Source organism: Coffea arabica, chromosome 4e (assembly GCF_036785885.1).
Source record: "Coffea arabica cultivar ET-39 chromosome 4e, Coffea Arabica ET-39 HiFi, whole genome shotgun sequence".
In the NCBI taxonomy this organism is placed as follows: domain Eukaryota; kingdom Viridiplantae; phylum Streptophyta; class Magnoliopsida; order Gentianales; family Rubiaceae; genus Coffea; species Coffea arabica.
Window position 1 is genome coordinate 6,505,605 of NC_092317.1, and position 7,470 is coordinate 6,513,074.

General features: G+C 36.2%; 1 long non-coding RNA gene across 1 annotated transcript; it reads right to left on the minus strand.

Annotated features, from left to right (window-relative positions):
* Positions 1-2,500: 2,500 nt before the first annotated feature.
* LOC140005699 (uncharacterized) lies at positions 2,501-6,361 on the minus strand. Its single transcript, XR_011813268.1, has 2 exons — positions 6,038-6,361; positions 2,501-2,943 (listed from the first exon to the last, which is right to left on the minus strand). It is a non-coding gene; the product is annotated as an uncharacterized lncRNA (long non-coding RNA).
* Between the last annotated feature and the right edge of the window lie 1,109 nt (positions 6,362-7,470).

Genomic DNA, 7,470 nt, shown 5'->3' on the forward strand with positions numbered 1-7,470 from the left:
CAGAAATGAGATTTCAGTACATACATGATTTTAATTTGTTAATTAGAGAGGTCTAAATTTCGAGCAAACAAGAACGTAGGACGATTAAATTACCGAGGTCAACGTAGGGATTGCATAGTTCAGCCTGTTGCTAAAATTACCTACATGTTTTTTTTTTTTTTTTGAGTGGGAATCATTTTGCCTCAATTAAATGGCATCACCTGACAGCTTGGATTGTGTCACTTGATCTATGATTAATGGTCTTCAGTCAATTCAGAACCCAAACAAGTATTTCTGGCCTCAAATAGCGGACGGACAATCGGACACGTGAATGAGGAAAGATGTTCTTTCTTTAAGGTAGTAAGGGGAAAGATAACATATTCGCGAAAGTAAACCAAAGTCAACCCTTAATCCCAAGAAAACCCCTTAATATTTTCTCTAGCTGTTGTTGAAAATGGCAGTCATGAAAGCTGTTAATGGTCTGATTGCCAAAAAAAAAAAAAAACTTGTGGTGGCAAAGCTGAAATTAATTATCAGAGATAACCATTCATTCTGGAGGCTTGATTACGATGATAGTGAGGTCGGATATCAGTTTTAGGGTTAATGTCAGTATTGCTCATCCATACAAGCTAGTTTAATAAATATGAAAGAATTAATTACCACTCCAGTCAGTCCTAGATTAAAAGCCTCTAAATACAATCCTTTATTGTTCAATTTCACAAATTAAAAAAAAAAAAAAAACATTGCAATAGTTGCACTAATAACAAAAAGTACATCAAACATGACGAAAAGTATCTAGAGATTTGAAAATCAATCTATACAACAGATGTGAAAAATAATAAATATGATAATAATATTGAAACTTCAAGGAGAGTATCTTCCAGTAGAGCTGTGCATGTTTTCTAATTGTGAAATCTTATAAAATCTCCTTTAATCTGAAAGAGAAATTTAATCAGAATAAACATGAGAAATTCCAGATCCAAGAAATCAGATCTACAAAATCTCTCAAATCTTATTAAAAATCTACAAATAAAAATGATTTCTTTTATAATTCTTAGTATCAGCATGAACCAACTCGTGTGGAATTTGGACCCTCTATGGATCATGTTTTGATATTGCCAATCAACACTCATTTATATATCTTCCTATTTACGCATTGGGAACTCGTCTAGTGGCAGCTGCGGCGAAGACGAAGATGATCAGCAAACATAGGCCAAAAAGGGACCAAGACATGAGCTTGAGAGAGAGTGGGAAAGGAACCGTTAGAGCAAATAAGAAGGCTGTGAAAATTGATAGCTTTGCCACCAGCATCAAAGCACGTCTAAAGTTTGGGAAAGTGAAGGAGATGAAGTTAGACACAAAAACAGAGGCGAAGGCAAAGAGCATAGCAAGAGAGAGCAAGTGCATGAGGAGTGGGAGTTTGATTTGGGGTTGAAGGGATTGAAGAGCTATCTCCACTGCCGAAGTCAAGCAAAATGCAACGATTACAGCTCCCCAATCAAAATGATATGCTGCATAGTTAACTTGATGAACATCACTGGAAACTGTTCCACCTGGTTGTGGATCAATCCTGTGCTCCTCAAGTTGATGAGCAGCCTCGAGGTCAAGAGCAGAAGAAGAAGGTGGGATATCTGGGGTGGCTGTTGTTGACGGGGGTGAGGTTGAAAAGAGCAGGGTCAAATTCCCTAATGCCGTGCATGATGAATTAAAGGACGTGCGGATGGCTGCCCTTTTCTGAGCGCAATAGGCCGATATTTTCCTATAACAAGTTCCTAGCCCGGAATCCATTTGATTTCTACTTTGAGCAATGGCTTGAAGATTGGATTCCGAAGAATGTACCAGAGTTATGCAAAATTTCAAATTAAGGATGGTTGAGAAGGGATGAGCTGAAGAGTGATAAGCACGTAGTACTACGTACTATATATAGTAGTTAATGCTAAAGGGAACATGGTCCCTGAGGAGGGTTATTTATTTTAGTGTGTGTAGTGTGTGTGAGAGAAAGAAAGGAAGGCAAAAAAAAGGGCCCTTCTATTTTCTTGGGTTTTTTGAGGGGTTAATCAATGTGTGTAGTGTGTGTGAGAGAAAGGAAGAAAAGAATAAAAAAAAGGGCCCTTCTTTTCTTGGGGTTTTAAGGGGTTAATCAGTGTGTGTACTGTGTGAGAGAGAGAGAGGAGAATGCCTCTCTAGATTGGGGAATTAGGGCGGGCGGGAGGGGTGGGAAAGGGCACGTGTCAGTTGGGATTATGCAAAAAATGAGCGTGTGGGGGAGGGGGGTTTAGACTGTTTAGTTGACTATGACTTGGTGTAGTTAATTGATAAGAGCAATTAAGCTGGGGATATCTGGGGTGAGCAGCCTCGAGGTCAAGAGCAAAATAAGAAGGGTGTGGCCATAGCAAGACTTTTTATTTCATATCTTTCCTCTGTTGGTTATTAATACTAGTATTAGTAATTTTCAATTATCATTTCAGCTTTGCATCATTAATAGAGGTTTGAAGTGGTTTGTTGATGAAGTTAGTCTTAGTTTTGTTTAGGAAAAATGATATATTAGCACTCTTAAAAATGTTTCTAACACTTTATCCTTTCTATCCTTACTTTAAAAGCACAAAGAGAGCGGAGGATGGAGTGGGTGAGACTTTTCTTGAGAGTGTCAATAACATCCCCCTTTCCTTCTTATCTGTTGGTGGTGGACTGGCTGTGGGTGGTCAACAAGAATATGTTGTCAAGAGTATTATCTGACATAGCAAGACAGATCCATTAAGGTAACTGCTCAATTGGGAGAACGTAAAGAGAGAGAGATGCCCCAGGGCATATGTCGCAGCAGCGGTTGAGGGGTCGGACTTGTGTTGCTGATTTTTCCACCGACCAGAGTTTGATTCGTATCCGCTGCGTCGTAAATTCTGACTCACCCGGAAAAGCTGTATGGGGTTGTCGACTTCTCTCCGATTTGGTGTGCCGGCTCGGGTCCTAAGGGGTCGGGTAGGGGCATGTTCCGGGTTAAAAAAAAAAAAAAAAGAGGATGCTTTTGCAAACTGATAGTTTGATATCAAACATTGTAGTGAATATCATGCTGTGTCTAATGAATTTCGAGCTCATCTTCTCAACATATAACCAAAACAAAACAAAAAAATAAGAAAAAATAAAATCTCCTCAACATAAACTAAACCTTAGCTGCACTTTGTTATCGTACAATGATAAAACCCATCATCCATATTTAACCAAAATAATTGGAAAAGATTGATGAATTGTTTAAATGACCGTCGTAGAGTTACAAACCTTATTTCTCCATTTGGACTTATTTCTCTTCTCCCATAGTTGCCATGTAATGTCAAAAATAAAATAAAATAAAATAAAATTCGTGCAGCCCAAAGAACAAGACTTGTAAACTCTTTTTATGAGTCCCATAATCACCACTAGTAAATAATACTAATAACAAATGCACACTCGATGTGTGTGCAAGAAAGGAATGTCTAATATTTATAGTGAATGAATTTTGTATAAAATTTTCATTATTAATGCAAATTTTAATCTTTTAAATTTGTTTGATGGAATGATTGTTATGTTGGCATTTACTGCTTAAGAGTAGCTATACTGAAAAATATGTTTAAATAGTAAATTAAAAAATGCTAATAGGTAGTTATGTTGACAACGTGAATTTGGGTAGTTAATAAGTATAATTTTTTGCAAGGGTAAATATGAAAGTACACAACAAAATGTTTACACCCAACCACCCTTCTCTCGCTTTATATATATAGTATGTATAGATGATCTACACTCCGAAGTTAAAAAAAAAAAAATCAAAAAACCCTTAAATTTGGTGTGTACACAAATGACATCTACAAGTCAGGACTGTTGGTGGTGGACGAATGGATCAAATCTTTTACTAGCAACAATTAATGCAATAGCCAAAGGGTCCAGCATCGGCCATGCATTCTGCAGGATATTTTTAGAGATTTTCTTAATTATGCTAATAAATACTATATTCAAATAAAATCCCTCAGAAAGGGATGCAACTTAAATATCCAAGTAACGCAAAAGAAAAGAAATCAAAGAAAACAAGCTTTGATTTGAGTCGTTCATAACGGGTCTGGCCCAACTGAGGTGATTTAGATAACCAAAAAAAAAAAAAAAGAGTAAATGGTCCAAAAAATTAGCCTGTGAATGTTCATTCATTGAGACATGAAGCTCAAGAATTCAACCAGGCTGTAATGGTTCTTAACAAATGATCACTGCTGACTGGTGTGATTGTATGAACTATTCCATAGTTTTTTCATCTTTTTTTCCTTTTTGGTTCCTTTCAAGCCATGAAATTATGGTGAAGTTTAGATATATTTCTTGCGCCACAATTGAGATCAAGTACAGGTTTCAAAACAGATTGATCCATCAAACTCGTGTACCTTGCTGTATCATTGCTGCATGACATGACCCTTTTCTTGGTTGGGCTGAGGAGGGTTATTTATTTTAGTGTGTGTAGTGTGTGTGAGAGAAAGAAAGGAAGGCAAAAAAAAAAAGGGCCCTTCTCTTTTCTTGGGTTTTTGAGGGGTTAATCAGTGTGTGTAGTGTGTGTGAGAGAAGGAAGAAAAGAATAATAAAAAAAAGGGCCCTTCTTTTCTTGGGATTTTAAGGGGGTTAATCAGTGTGTGTACTGTGTGAGAGAGAAAGAGAGGAAAATGGCTGTCTAGATTGGGGAATTAGGGGCAGAGGGAGGGATGGGAAAGGGCACGTGCCAGTTGGGATTATGCCAAAAATGAGCGTGTGGGGGAGGGGGGTTTAGACTGTTTAGTTGACTATGACTTGGTGTATATAATGGAGTGTCCATTGAGAAAAGTTTGATATTTCCACCAATATTCGTTGACAGTTAGAGTTATATAAACAATCGAAGCTGGGCACTTAATAATGATTAAAAGATCATTAACTATATTAAACTTCAAGTTTGGATAGCCCAAATCTTTACTCCACAAGTCTCTCTACCTCTTTATTTACAAACTTTTTTTCAGTTACTATCAACATCAATATTTCATTCCCACATTTTGGTTGTTTATAATTCATTGTAGACCGAATTAAAACATTAAGAATTCTTTGACAGTTCAATGTATAGGTCCTTATGCCAAAATAATGGTTGCAACTTGCAAACTAAACCACAATCTATAGAAAACTACCACAAAAAGAAACTTGGATTCTTACATTGGTTGAGTTTTATAAGTTTTACTTTCTCTTCCGCAGAAATCCTAACTTTATGAATTGCTCCTTTCATAAGGTTAATAAGGCCTCGCATTCATTGTTTGCCTTTGGCCCTTGAGGTATTTTCTATTCCACCGTAACAAAAGCACAGAAGGTTTTGGATCAAAACCATGCGTATATAATAATTTTCTCATTTATAGCCAAAGCACAAAACAAAATTGATCCCTATGATAAAGTTTGCGTGGTACATTTTCTAAAAAGTGAATTCTAAGGGATGCCGTAGGAAATTAACTTTAGGGACTTCTAAGGTAGTTTAACCACTGGCAAAACATTTGTTATTTTTTGGCCTGTCTGCCCTTGGACTTCTTTTTATTTGCTAACAACCAGAACAAGGAATTCACCAAGAAAACAAACATTGATTGAAACTCCGGCAGAATGAGTAAATTTGTGACCTAATAGCTTTCATTGCGTCCTTCCGAGAGTGTACATGGATTTTGAGAAAGCTTATAATGATTTGAGTGGAGGTAGATTAGACAAGACGTATTCAAAATTTTGCATGAGATTTATGAGTTTCAAATATCCTGATAAGCACGTAGAAAGTATTTTGTTAGTCCCTTTGCTTTGAAGAAGGGAAAAAAAAGGTTGGATATATACGTAGTTATATTTATGAGTATCCACAAGATTTAACCAGTAAATACTAGACAAACCATGAAGCCAGTTAAAAATAAAAATAAGATTCTCTACATTGAATTATCATTCATGCACACAAAATAAACACGAGCAAAAACACATCTGAATACAGGACATGGCAAATGGCAGCTGAATTGGCTGACAGAAAATTGAGATATAACATGAAGAATATGGTGAATTTCAGTCAAACCTGGAAAAACACACTCCACTTGCTGGATGGATGCGTAAAAACCTGGAAACCATCCTGATAAATTCTTGCAGATAGCTGGTGTTGCTTGAATTCGTGGCAATGGATCTCAAGATGGCAGGCACGGAATTCATTTGGACTATAAGGGAAAACGCCTGAAAAATCTCCATTTTGACTGATGAAACTATCTCTTCCGGCCATGTTTGTATATCAGAGATGAATTTGAAGAAGCTATATATCTCGTAGGTTTATTGTTAAAGGTAATGGGAATACCATTTGCAGGGGAAGCAAATGCCCTCCAGGTCGGAAATAGAAAGGCCTTTTGCTTTCTTCAAATTTTCTCTTACTTACTTTTTTCATGGCATGATGAGAAAGTACATTTTAATGCTAAGAAACAATGGAAACAGACAAAACAAGAAAAGTTCAGCAATATCAAAATACCCAGTGCTGTATATGCATTGCTGGAACAAACTCAGAGGCCGCAGCACTGAGAACATCGTGCAATAGGAAGCTCAACGGAGGAGCATTTGGCAGAAAACGTTAATCTGATGGCCATCAAGCTAGTGGTTAATGAATCTGGCCACCTCTCTTTTTGCTTGTTTCACGATTTTTTTTTGTAATCTTATAGTTCAAAATGACAAAGCAACATAAATGATAATGTTATCATACCTTTTCGGCTTGAGAACCGCTCTCTTTTGGCGCATGTAATTCCCCAGCTTAATTTAACACTACCTTTGCTTGTCAATTCTTTTCTAAACTTTAACGTGGTTTCTTTTGGAATCCATTTGTTATTTCAGGCTTTGTTTTATCACATCTATGTATCTCCTACATATCTTTCTTCATGATCAACAAAGTAAAATATCTTGTTTCATGAAAATTAATAGTATTTCTCTTAACTTTATTAGGCATGTTTGGCTAATCCTGAGATATAGAATTAGAAAGTACTCAATTAAATATATCCAACCGTAGATCCCTCAGAATCCAAAAGATAACTAGATCAATAGGATCATTCCGTGCAATCCATTTTCGCTTGCATGCAAAAAAAAAGTTGGATCTGAAGATCATCAAAATCTAGTGATAAGACTATTTTATTCGCTCAAGACATACTTGAATAATGTTTATTTATGAGAATATATATAGATATTGAAGGCAAGCAATTAACTTTCCCTAACAGCAGAAACTTGTGATTATATCAAGTATACCTTCATGGTTCAAGAAATAGTACTTAAAAAAGTATTTCTAATCAACACTAATGCATGCTTTGGCATCAAGCATATGTGATAAGCATACTCATCCATACCATTTGTATTTCACAACTTAGGATGGCAAATACTATTCGTATCCTACAACAGCGGTTTTCAAATTTACATAGCAAATACATCTATTTCATTCGTATTTCACAATTCAGGATGTACAGCAAATACTATCGTATCTTA